Below are 14,328 nucleotides of genomic sequence, written 5' to 3' on the forward strand. Positions count from 1 at the left end.
TGTCCGGCAAACTCAAACGACAATGAATTTAAGGCTCATATTTTATTTATATGTTCCTATTATAAGACTTTACATTCCTACCAAAAATGAATGTAAATCGAGATAGCAAACCTGACCATCTACCGATCTTAATATCAACCGTTAATTTTGAACGGCTGATATTCAAAGGGGTAAATAGTGGTTTTATACATCTCGAATTGTGCTCATCTTTCGTAGATGTAGAGTCTTATAAGAAGAATATACCATCAAAATATTAGACTTAAATTCATTGTTGTTTGGGTTTTGCGGAAAAAATGGCGTAAATCTTGTCCGACCTTGTTCATCTAAGAGTGCTCATGGATCCTCCTTCAAATTTAAAAAGATCTAAACTGCAATTCACATTTATTTTAACTCAACAACATAGATTCAATGCTTCAACAAAAAAAAAAAAACAGAGATCCATGGAAGACAAGTGTTTTAATTGATGTTGGAAAATGGCCACTGGAGTAGTGAATTCGGAAGAAATAGGATATGCAAGATTGCCGAAGCCAGTACAGACCCCCGAAGATATCCCCAAGTTACTCCCCCAATTGGTGGCATCGGTTTGGCCTCAGCTAAAGATTGTCGTAGCTGAGGAAGAACCATTTCTGCTGGCGCTAAAGCGGGAGCCTTTGATTTTGGTAAAGGAGGGAAGCGTGCATCTCTTGTAAATAAAGTTTTTTTTTTAATCGAAAGAGAAGATATATTAAAAAGTGAAGGAATGTACAAAGAGTTCTACAAGAGCTAGATTAGAACAAAGTAAAAACATAAATCTAAAAATTACATGAATATTGCATTCCAATTAGACAACACTATATTGGAGTAGTTCAAATGAACTTGATGACCTGCAGTTGTTGCCCACGCTAACACTGATGATTTAGTTTCATTAAAAAAATAAAAAAAAATAAAAAAAAATATGATCAACTTCGGTTTTTTCGGGAAAACAAGACAAATATATAAATGATAGAAGAACTTACAGAAAGTAAAGTGCGGGTTAGCTCTAGGAGCACAAAGCATTTTCGCAAGATTGCCTTCTTGGCACAAAGAAACTCTTTATTCGTTCGTACTAGACTATATATGTATATATATATTTTTGATGTTGGAAAGTGGCTTTCCCTCATACTGTGAAGCTCGTATAATTTTTATTTTCTAAATTGCACTCACCCAGGGAGAAAAAAAGAATCAAATAAATAAAAACGAGAAAAGAGAACAAATGGGACAAAGCCTCCAACAGGAAACGACAAACACAAACTAACAAGCTTAAATACTAAGGCGAAGCACTATGGTTAGTGTCACATGCCCATATAATCGCCAAAAAATTTCATGGGACATGACCAGCAATACTATGTGGTTCAGTGAATCAACTTCACCCAAAAGTATTTATCCTTGCGCACTTGCATCAAAGTATGCATTTTCCTTCACTCATAAGGCTTTACGCAACGAAAGTCTTCATTTTCTTTCTATCTACTCTTTATGCCCCCATAAGCATGAGAGGTTTGCCGTGCATCAAACCAATTGATTAACTCACAAAATCAGCAACATCATAAACACAAAGACATGACACAATTAACCCATTTTATTTCATCAAAGGAAGATTACAAAACTTATGTCCAACCAATGGACTAAACAGGCTATCGCCCTCTTGGTGATGCCTTATTCTCCGAAACTTTCCATTCTTCCAAATCCTCTTCGACCTGTGATTCTTCTTTCTCTCAAGGAAAAAAAGAAAATACCTAATAATTTAAACCAAATAACTCACACCTCAATCATTCACAAGTAAAGGAAAATCACTCGATCTCTTCAAAAGCTCCATCGATTATCAACCAAAAAGCCGCTCCACTCAAACAAAATAAGGAGACAATTACCCCTATTTTCCTTCTTACAGAAAGGATGCAGAATCTTTTGAAATCTCACAATGAACACTCCCTAGCAATCAAAGTTTTAGGAATCCCAGTAGATTTTTTCCAACTCAAAAAGGCTTTCTCTAACAGACTTTTCCCGATCCAGTTTGAAAACATGGAGACGAGCTCAACGCCATATATAATACAACTTTCCTTGAAGCATCAGAGGGACAAAGATTTCATCCTTGCAAATCAACCTTGGATCGCTGGAAATCAGGTAGTGTTATTCGAGGACTGGGATTTATTCTTGTTACATCCTAACAACTGCTTCAAGTTTTTTCCGTTTTGGCTTCAAGTCCTAAACCTACCAAGGTTTTTCAATGATGAAACTTCAGTTCCAGATCTTGTTGAACAGTCGAAGACAGGTACAATTCTGCAAGTTGATCTCTCGGGATCAACTCTCCGGGTTTATGTGATGATGGACATCAACAAACTGTTCTTACCAGGAGTAATCCTACCCATAAGAAAAGGCCAATGGGTCCAGTTTGCTTATGAAAACATTCCACTTCTATATTTCTTGTGTGGTTTTCCAGGTTATGTTTTCAAGGATTGCACAAATTTCATGGGGATAGAGCAAGCAACCAGAAACAGTATGTTCACAGACTATGCATATGAGCGACTCAATGCAAAAATGAAGGCAACTTTTACCAAAACCCAGAAGCTGGACTACAAGCAAGGACCAACACTGGCTAACTATTTCTCAGGAGAAACGTCATCACTATAACCTAACAGTATGGATGTAAATGAACCATCGCAACAACAACAACAACAACGGCAGCAAGAACACCACAATCCAAAGAACAAAGATCCAACAGGGAGAGAAGGAAAATCTCTACAGGAAAATCAAAATCAGACTAGGGTTTCCGGTCCACATGCACCACAAACATTCCCAACTCAGCTGTCTGAAGAGATGACTCGTCGTGGACTCACTTGGAACCAGGTGAAACAGCAGACAAACACTGCCACAAGCAAAGAGTGTGAGCCGCAAAAGCAAATCTCGGAAAATCTTGTACATGCAAAAGTACCTGGAAAAACTCCAACCTGCAGCAACTTTGTCGGATATCAAACTAAACAAGATGACCTACCTTGTGACACATCAGCACTACCAACTAAGGAAAAAACAAGTTTCATATCGCATGTGGCAGAACACCTGGCTAAGACTTCTCAGCACCAACTAGGAAGTAAAGGAAAAACAGTATACCAACCTTCTGAGGCCCAACAGACATCACCTGGTTCTACAAATCCATACCCGGCCCGGAAAGCACCTTTACCTGCAAACCTGAAATCCATTCCAGACATTAAAAAAATGTTAGCTTTTCTCACTCTTGATTACACTCAAACTTTACTGAATTGATTGCAGAAGAAAGATGCAAAGGTCAATCTTCTGGTGCACAATATTAATGGGAAACCAGAAGTAATTGTCACCACTAATGCAAGGTCAGAAGAGCGACATCAAGTAATGAAGCCACTCCGTACCTACAAGAGGAGAACCATCATAACTCCAACAAAGTTGTCAGAACACATTCAAATTCCAAACACCCCTGAATTTGCAGCGCAACAACCATAAGCTAAAATGCGAAAATTTGTATCCCTTGCACAGCCGGAACAACACATAAGAAGGGAAGCACCGGCCTTCGAAATACCAACGGCAAGAGCTAGGAAGCCGAGAAGTACCAGAATTAATTTAGACAACCATTCTTTGAATACTAAAGCAATGCAACAGGGAGAGACTAGCACACCACCAACCACCACGGCAGCAACCAAACCAGCCTGGAAACTTTCCTCCGATGAGGCGATTGTTAACATAGGCAATTCGGGAATTTCGCGAGATGTTGGAAACGCCCAACACTCGCAGCTCCCATGAGTTACTTAGCTTGGAACTGTCAAGGGGTTCACAACCCATTTATAGTTTCGAAATTGCGTGAGTTTACACGCAAATTCAGTTTAGATATTTTGTTTTTATCAGAAACTCTAGCACTTGTTGATCACATGTATTTTTTGCAAACTAGCTTAGGTTTTAGTAGTTCTTTTTCAGTTCCTTGTAATGGGCATAAAGGTGGCCTCTGCATGATGTGGACATCCTACTACAATGTCTCAATTTTAGTTGCTAATCAAAGTCTGATACATGCCTACATCGAGCCTACTCAAGTACAAAATACTCCACCGTGGTTTTTTACTGGAATCTACGCTCCCCCACAACGAGCAGCAAAAAAGGACATGTGGTAAAACTTTAACCAAGTTGTAACAACCCCAACATCACCTTGGCTCCAAATGGGATATTTTAATGAAGTGGTAGCACAACAGGAAAAAAAAGGTGGACGCCCTGTAAAAAGTAATCAGGTAAAACAATTCAACAACTTCATAAATTTAAATGCACTCATTGATCAAGGATACCAAGGGGATGCTTACACTTGGACAAATCGACAAGTGAACAATAATTTCATCATGGAAAGGCTAGATAGGGGTCTTGCAACACAACTTTAGCTGGATAAACACCCACAGGCACTCATGAGACACCTACCAAGAATTGGATCAGATCATGCACCACTCTTGCTGCAAGAAAAGGCCATTTCAAGAAAAACTTCACAAAATTTCAGGATTGAGCACCTTTGGTTCTTACATCCACATATGAAGGACATTGTTATCACGGATTGGCAGCAACACGAGACCACTGATCTAGCTAGGAATTTGCAGATAAAAATGCAAAATACAGCTCAAGCTCTCCAACTCTGGCATAAACAAACGTTCAGTCAACTCCCACTACTCATGAAGGAATCAGAATTCCAAATACAACTGGCACAATCGAAATGTGCAACTTTGACTGGAGCTGAACTATTATTTTGGTTGCAACATGAGAGGGATACTCGAAACTCGCACATGATGTTACAACACTGTCATGACACGTACTGGAAGCAACGGTCGAGAATAGAATGGCTCAATAATGGGGATCTCAACACCAAATTTTTCCACAGCAAAGCAACTATAAATAAAAGGATAAATCATATAAGTCAACTCAAGGATGAAAACAACTTGTGGGTAAATAACCAGAGACAACTCGAACCAACGATAGTGATCCATTTTGAAAAGCAATACACTGCACCACCAAATACTATCGACATGGAACTGTTTGAAAATTTTTCTCCAAGAATTTCACATCATCATTGCCTAGAAATGATGCGGCCACCAATAAAAGGTGAAATCCACAGAGCCTTAATGAGTATTGGCTCAGACAAGGCGCCGGGACCGGACGGGTTTACAAGTAAGTTTTCAAGGTTTATTGGGATGTTACTCACCCTGAAATCATTGCCTTGGTTTCAATTTTTTTTGAAAAAGTTGAACTCGAGGCCACATTCAATCACACAAACATCACCCTAATACCGAAAACAATAATCCCCTCATCTCCAGCCGATTTCCGACCCATTGGACTATGCAACGTAGTCTATAAAGTTATCTCGAAATTGTTAGTTGACAAACTACGACCTATTCTCCGATTCATGAATATCCCTTACCAGAGTGCTTTTGTACCCAACCGAGCCATCCATGATAACATTGCAATTGCAACAGAAATCTTTCACCACATCAGAACCGCAAAACCCACAAAAAATCCAAAATTTGCACTGAAATTAGATATCAAAAAAGCTTACGACAGTCCCGACTGGGGATTCGTGAGACAAACCTTGTGTTCCTTGGGTTTTCCACGGAAATTCATTCAATATATAATGTTGTGCATAACTACGGTTACGTATTCGGTAAACGTAAATGGCACACCACAGGGAAAGATTCAACCACAGAGGGGGATCAGACAAGGAGACCACCTATCACCATACATTTTTATCATGTGTGCAGAAATACACTCTACAAATTTGGAGAGACTGGAAAATCAGGGGAAACTAAAAGGGATAAGCATCTCTTCCAAGACGCAACCTCTCCTACATCTTATGTATGATGATGATCTCCTTATCACGTGCTCGGCAGACAAAACTACATGTGATTCACTCAACAACATCATACACTCGTTCTCAAAGTCTGCGGTCCAGGAGATCAACAAACACAAATCGGTATTGATCCATCATCCAAAGCTCCAACAACCAATGATTGATTGGCTGAAATCAACTTTCAACATTCCAACCACTTTACCTCCTAAGTATTTAAGAATGCATTTCAAACAAGGAAGGAATTCATTACCGATTTTAGCACAACTTTTACAAAGAATGGAGAGAAAAGCCAAAGGATGGATGACAAAATGTCTCAACCAGGCGGGAAGGTGGATGCTCATCAACTCTTCCTTAATTCCAACGGTGAATCATGTCATGCAAACCCAACTACTCTCTGCACATGTCCATCAAAAAATGGACAAGATTCCAAGAAACCTTTTTTGGGTACATGAAAAAAACAAAAGGAAAATGCACATAATTGGGAAAGAAAAGCTACATCTTCCTATCAGCCAGGGAGGACTCGGAATTCGAAGTATAAAGAAACATAATTTTGAAATACTAGGAAAAAGAGTATGGTAGATACATTCATCACCAGAGACTACATGCAATCAAATGTACCGCACAAATTACCTGCAATAGAAGTCAATTCTGACAGACTCGATCAAACCTCCAGCGTCAGCCATCCCGACATGTAAAAACATACATAAGGTAGCCTATTTTGTGCAACTGAACTATGCAACACAAATAAGAGATGGCAACTGAATCTGGGAGCAGCATCACCAGCAGGATATCTTTTGGTAAGTACACTCATTGAACCACACTCTTTCAGCTGGAACATTCGTCAAGTACTTCAAGTTTTGCACCCACATGTTGCCAACTCGATTAGATGTATACACATACCAAACCCATAGGTACCAGATATGCCAGTTGTCCCCACTCGAGGAGTGGACTTTACACGGCAAAAACTGGTTATCAGGTACTAATAACACCAACCACCCACACCACCACCAACCATCACCATCAAAACACACATCCCCTTGGTATCCATGGATACAAACAAATTTGGAAAGCAAAGTGCCCACAAAAAATCCAAGTTTTCCTATGGAAAGTCAGCCATGGAGGTCTACCAACCTTCAAAACCCTTAATACTAGACACATCACTGCCTCTAATATTTTCCCAATTTTCCAACTAGTTCCGGAAACAGTGCGACACTGCCTTTTTGAATGTATAAAGGCAAGAGAAACCTGGAGGATTATATGCACTCACCTGAACATGAGAGACACTACATTCAACCCTTATGGACAAATAATTCTTCCCCCACATCCAATACCAAATACAGTGTCACAGCATCATCCTGGTGACTCTCATACACATGATCCTTAACAACATACTCGAGGAAGAAGGTCTAATATATCCGCAACAAACTCTTACAGAGTGTCGTGTAACTTTGAAGATTTCATGAAATTTTCGGATAACAAAGACGACTTCACGTGTGCTGCTATACAATTTGGAACATCTGGCTAGCTCGGAATGACCTTGTTAACAAAAACAGGACACAGACGCCGCAACAAACAAGTACCATAGCAATACTGCTTGGACAAGAATTTCAATGGGCGTTAAGGCACCAATTAAACGCCACGGGAGAACACCAACAATAACAACAATGGAGCAACGTCGAAGGGAGAAGCTTAAATATCATGTGGGTTAAATTGGAGCCCCCGCATGCACATTGGCTAAAGATCAATACAGATGGAGCTAGCAAAGGTAACCTGGGAGAACTATTGGAAATGGTAGGAGCTGGATGGATCTGTCGAAACCCTTAGGAAGAAGTGATTATGGCAATTGCAGCTCTAATTGGCAGAACTACGGCAATGGTGGCAGAAACATGGGCCTTACTACTGGAAACTAGAATGGAGAGTAACCAAAGATGGACCAACATCGTCTTTGAAACAGACTCCAAAGCATTGTTGTCCCTCCTGGAAAATGACAATAACCAAGCACCGTGGATCACTCGAAATATGATACAGGAAATACGACTCCATCTTCAACATATTGGATCCTACTCTATAGCACACATCTACAGAGAAGCAAACCAAGCGGCGGATGGATTGGCAGACCTGGAAACACAACAATAATTACAAATAGGAGAAAACATACGCACTTGTATATGGGACAACTCATGTACGGACTTTCTTAATGTAATTGTAACGAATGATGCGATGGGGCTATCTTATCCCAGGAAAGTGCAATGTTAGTAATAATAAATGGACTGTTCATTCAAAAAAAAATAAAAAAAAATCATTTCATAACCCTTACAACTTGTATTGCACCTTTGGCACGCTTGTGAATCCAATAACCAACTTATAACCGCCACATGAGCCATGTTGCACGCATTTCTGAACTTGGTGTTGATCCAATGCACAACCATTGGCCTTGCATCCTTCTTGCTCTAAGCCAATGCACTTACAATCCTTGTGCTTCAATCATCAAGTCCAACTCCTTAAGCTCATTCTAGTTATTCATGCGTCATATGCTTCACTTTGCCAATTTGCTTGACAATAACAATGCCACTCTTGAATTCCTAGCTTGTTTTCATTACTCAAGCTTTGGCCCTGCTTTGAACTAATGCATAGACCAATTGTATAAGCTAGAGGCGGTTTAACCTTAGGTTTCTTCTCGAGACCCTGTAGGTTAACAACTTGAAGACTTCATTGGGATTGTGAAGCCAGACCCAACTATCCTCTCTGTAGTTGCGTGATCTGATCATACTTTTTCTATCGTATTTAGTACAATTGTAAGATTGGATCGAGATTAATTTCTCCGATAGGCAAGATAGAAAAGTAGTCACAAACATCTTCGTCTCATCGTTTGTGATTCCATAATATCAAGTTTCGACACCATATGATTTAGATTATTGTCAGGTGATTGACAATTCTAGGTTGTTCTTCGGGAATATAAGTTTGGGTTATCGTTTGGTTCTGTTCGCCTTGATTTATCAAAAGACGGAACAAAACTCGTAGGTATTTCTGTGGGAGACTGGTTTATCTATTACTGTAGACTTTTATATGTGATACAGATTTGTTTATTAAAGTCTTCGACTTTGAGTCGTAGCAACTCTTAGTTGTGGGTGAGATCAGCTAAGGGAATCAAGTGCGTAGTATCCTGCTGGGATCAGAGACGTAAGGAGCGCAACTGTACCTTGGATCAGTGTGAGATTGATCGGGGTTCAACTACAGTCCAAAACAAAGTTAGTTTGTAGTAGGCTAGTGTCTATAGCGGCTTAATCCAGTGTGTGTTCAATCTGGACTAGGTCCCATGGTTTTTCTGCATTTGCGGTTTCCTCGTTAACAAAACTTCTAGTGTCTGTGTTATTTCTTTTCCACATTATATTTTGTTATATAATTAAAATATCATAGGTTGTGCGTTGAATCAATCAATTGAAAAATCCGACATTTGGTTGTTGATTGAAATTGATTGATCCTTGAACATTAGTCTTTGGTACCGGTCAAGTTAATTTCTCTTATATTCTATTAGACTCGCAGATTTCTATTTGCTTGAGTAAAGTATTGAATCGAGAAATTGAGATATAACTTTTTGATATACTTTTTCTAAGATTGAGTTTGACTGTCTAGTTGATTATCTTAGAAGTATATTGGAGTTTGTCCATACATATTGCTAAGCGAAATATTGGGTGTGGTTGTTAGACCCCCACTTTTTCAGTTGATATGATTTCGCAACTGCCAAGAGTACGCATACTTAGTATGCATACTTGGTCAATCTGACCTAGTTCCGGAGCTTAAGTACGAAGGCAAAAGTACATCAACTGCCTAAGGTTAAGCATACTCGTTGTGCATACCTTGACGGTACCACGATTATAGTTCGATACATATACACTTCCAAGACAACTTTAATTCATAAATTCTGTCTGGACTTATGGATTATTGTTTAGTCTTGAGTGTTCTTGAACACCATTATTGCTTGTAAGTTCACGGCCTTACTTGGGCTCTATGGACTATCATTGTGCATGGTTTCATAGTGTCCGAACCATAATGCATATTCTTCTGTGTAATTTCAAGAAAATATTGCACGCTTACATGAATTCTTAACTTGGAATTTAATCTAAATTGAGAAAGTGTTACCTTGGATTCTTAGAAATCTTATCTTGAATTCAAATCTACTTGTAGCCTTGAAAATCAATAAATACAGAGAATATTGCAGTTGGATTTCTTAATCCCTGACACTCTCGTGTCCTAGTTTGAAATGACGAGGGTATCAAGTATACCACAATCTATTTGGTATCAACCTATAAAAGACATACCTTGTGTAATATAATACAGACAAGAATTGTCAAGGAGATTACAACAACAAGATGTACGCTTGGTACATAGCATAAGTTCGAAACCGGAAAAACTATGAGATCAAACCAAGTGTTTGATTGATGTACCAGTGTATTTACTTTAATTATAAACACAAAACAATATAATGCGGAAGTAAAGTAAATCACACGTCACACAATATATTTTGTTAACGAGGAAAACTACAAGGCACAAAAACCCTGGGACCTAGTCTAGTTTTGAATATTCCCAGAATTAAGCCGTTATACGTAGACTACTAAACTTCATATAGTAAATTAAGACCAGGCAAACTAACTTCAAGTTACTCAGTTCCTTTAGTATCCCTGCGCCTAAAAGTAATCTGGTTTATGCACTGAATCCTAAGATAGAGTCAAGTATTTAAGTCACTTCACCTGCGGCGAAGACTTCAACCACTCAACTCCGTTGGATCATATTCCGAAACAATAGGACTAATCAATTTCAGTAACCGCTCTATGAATTTCCAAGATCAACAAGTTAATCAGAGATATAGTTGGTTACAAAGGTTCTTCCGTTTAATAAATATAAACTATTTTGTATCAGTTAGTTCAACTAAAATCAAGATTATGGAAATAATCAATCTTAGTTACAATCTATCAAAGTAGATCTCAAAGAGAAACACAAAGATACATTGTGAATCTATACAACAAGCTTAAAAAGTCTATATGAGATAAACAAGCTTTTCATATCCTAATCAATCAAATGTGCACAAAGTTATCATAAAGATCAGAATAACAAAAAGAAATCTTTTAGTCTTCAAGCTTCAGTCTTCAAAGTACTTGTAACAAATAACTTGATTCTATTAATGATCGATCACACACATAATGGAGTCTGTTAACAATGGATGATCAAAAGTCTTATCTTAATATCTTGAATCAAAAGATCAGATTTGAGATCGTTAATCCTTGAACTAGTTCGAGTGACTTTATAACAAAAGAGAAGGATCACAGTGAAAATGATAGGATACCAAGTACACCACCAAATTTTTTGTTCGGCAACCTGTATGGACAAAACCTTATAAAATTGCAAGTAGACCACCTTAATGATCCTTGACAATATGTATATATAGTTTATATCTCTATCTCTTCTCAATCAGAACGTATAGACTATGAAGTCCGTGAACCTGATTATTAAGAAGAGTACTTGAACGATCTCAAAAATTAATATCCAAGATCAATATAGTCGTATCCAAATAATCCAATCAGAATTTTTCCAAGTAATAAACTTGTTATCTATCTTTTAAGATACAAATTCTACAAGAAACAAGTCTCCTAATCGATTACAATTATATGGACGTATTTACTAAGATTGGATACATACTGCTTAAGTAAATCCAATTATAAAGATAAACAATATAATACGAAAATGGCAAAACACAGCACTAGAAGTTTTGTTAACGCGGAAACCGCAATAGCAGAAAAACCCCGGGACCTCGTCCAGATTTGAACACCAAACTGTATCAAGCCACTACAGACACTAGCCTACTATCATACTTCGGACTGGAATGTAGTTGAGACCGAATCCACTCTCCAAGCGATTTAGTTACAGCCGCGCTCCTTACTCTCTTGAACCTCGCAAGGCTATGCACAATTGATTCTTTTAGATGACATCCTTTACAGCCTAAGAGTTGTTCATCCTAAGTGAAGACTTTTGATACCAATCTGCCTCTAACAGATAAGCATATTTGTTATCCCTTTATATCAAAGATCAAGGCTTGAAAATATGTTTGTAATAGACAAATATGGCAAACCTCACAAATCAGGAACACTTACACTCACTTAGATGAGAAGCCTGGATTCTTTACTACCTCTAAAGAACAATATTCAACTTATCAATTAAAAATAGTTTTGAGATATCTATCTTGAGGAATCACAAAGTCTGAGACGAAGAAAACTTTGCGGTTACTATATATCTTGCCTGAAAGAGATTATGAGAACCTCGATAATAGAATAGCAAGATCAAGATATACGAACTATAAAGATAGTCGGACTTGGCTTCAAAAATCCCCAAGCACAGTCTTCTTAGTCATAAACATAATAATGTTTCGTAGAGGAAACTTAGGTCTATAGAGGACGACTCTAGCTATCGACTAGGACACAAAGTGTCGGGGATTAATTTTCCCAGTTGAAAGAGTCTCTCTCTTTATAGATGTTCAAGACTAAGGGTTGCTTAGAATTCAAGCTAAGATAACTTGAGATTCAAGTAAACACTTTCCCTGTTCAGATGAATCTCTAATTAGGGTTTTAAGTAAGCATGTGAAAATAAGTCTCTAAATCACATATAAGAATATACACAGTGGTCCGGTTATGAAACCGTGTATAATATGCTTTATGAATTATAAGTAATTTGATGTTCATTTAAACACTTAAGATTTTAATCATGATACACATACACAAGTGTTTTAGTGATCAATGATGTCTTATAGGTGTTTAAGAGAGTTATAGCAATATTAAACATATTAAAAAAAAATGAGTCTTTGAGCATCTGCTAAATTCTACTGGGACCATTGGTGAAATGGTTCGTTAACCGTAAGGCAATAGTTCACAAGTCAGGGTTGCTACGGTTTTTGAACCGGGTTCACCAACCCTACTCGGGTCAAGAACTCAAATGGACACGGTTAGCCAACTGCTAGCCTTTTTACAACAACTTGAAAAATTCAGATCACCACGGTTCGTGAACCAGGCTTGTGTCCTCTATTTTAGAAACTCAGATATCCATGGTTTACGAACTGGCTCGCCAACCTACCCTGAGTTGAAATATTAAAAGTTTTGAATATCTCTCTTTTGATGTTTGGAACATTCTCAAATGATAAAATTATTGCTTGGGAAATTTTCAAATGATCCACAAATTAATTCTTGAACCATAAATTTTTTGAACTAATATTGTTAAGGGCCTTTGAACATCCAATGCTTGAATCATTTTTCGAGATGTTTAACAATACAAGCTTGAATCGAAATTTATTCTTTGCAATAAATCTACTGTAAGTCATACGATAGAATGGTGAGTAAAATAGAATGGTTCGGTCTTCACATACCTGATTGATGAAGTTCTCCAAATGTCTTCGTTGATATTTAGTCTTCGAGGTTGATGTCTGGTACTCAACTACATAATTCTAACCTAGTCCGAGACTTGACTTAGTAGACTAGAAGTCAAAAAATAGTTTTGATTAAAAAACATTGACAACAAGCTTGAGATAATTTGTGGGTTCAACCAAGAATTGCTCCAACACACGGAATAAACAAACTAGATCTATCAATATTCTACTTTACCATTAGTTAATCAAATAATTAATCAAAAACGAAAATAAACAATACGAATATAGTTTTCCACCAATGGTACTACTAGTGCTTCTTTGATCCCGCAGAAGTATTTAAATGAAGCGCACATAAGATATTTCACCTAATTGGGAGACTCCCTTCTCGAACGGGCATTACAAGAATACTCCACTGGGATTATCACACAAATGGTTAGCTCAGTGTATCGAAGGGATAAATTTGTAAGAATGACAAACTTCACTATTTATAATGACCAAGGTAGTTTGGGCAACAAGGAATTACCAAATCCAAAAATAGTAGAGATATGCAATAAATGTTAATTTTTCATTTTGTTAAAATTCCAACTATTATACTGAAATCTTTCTTGAATGACAACCAAATTTTTGTTAGCATACAATATAAACTTTACTATATAGTTATAAGAGGTATGTGAATCCACTGGGATGTGATTATTCCGATTATCAAAAAGATATTTAAAATATTTAGTTCGGAATCACACCTTGAATATCAAGGAAAATACTTGAACATTAAGTAATAATATTTAACACATGTTCAAAATATTATGTCGACGTCTTATGGACTTTCCATATTAACTAAATCATATTTTTGATAGCTATCCAAACCCTAAGTTAATAGACGAATCGAAAACATATTGTTTCGGCTAACATAAGGATCCGTCCTGGTAAAGATCCTTGAGAGCGGTTTTAGTAGAGATCATTGGTAAGGGATCGATCCTAGAATATGTTCTTTGATTCCTTTAAACTACGAAACAAGTTTCGCAAGTCTAATTCCTTAAAATCATATACTTAAACATAGTTTTATAGG

The sequence above is a fragment of the Papaver somniferum genome, chromosome 10, assembly GCF_003573695.1.
Source record: "Papaver somniferum cultivar HN1 chromosome 10, ASM357369v1, whole genome shotgun sequence".
NCBI classification, from domain to species: Eukaryota; Viridiplantae; Streptophyta; class Magnoliopsida; order Ranunculales; family Papaveraceae; genus Papaver; species Papaver somniferum.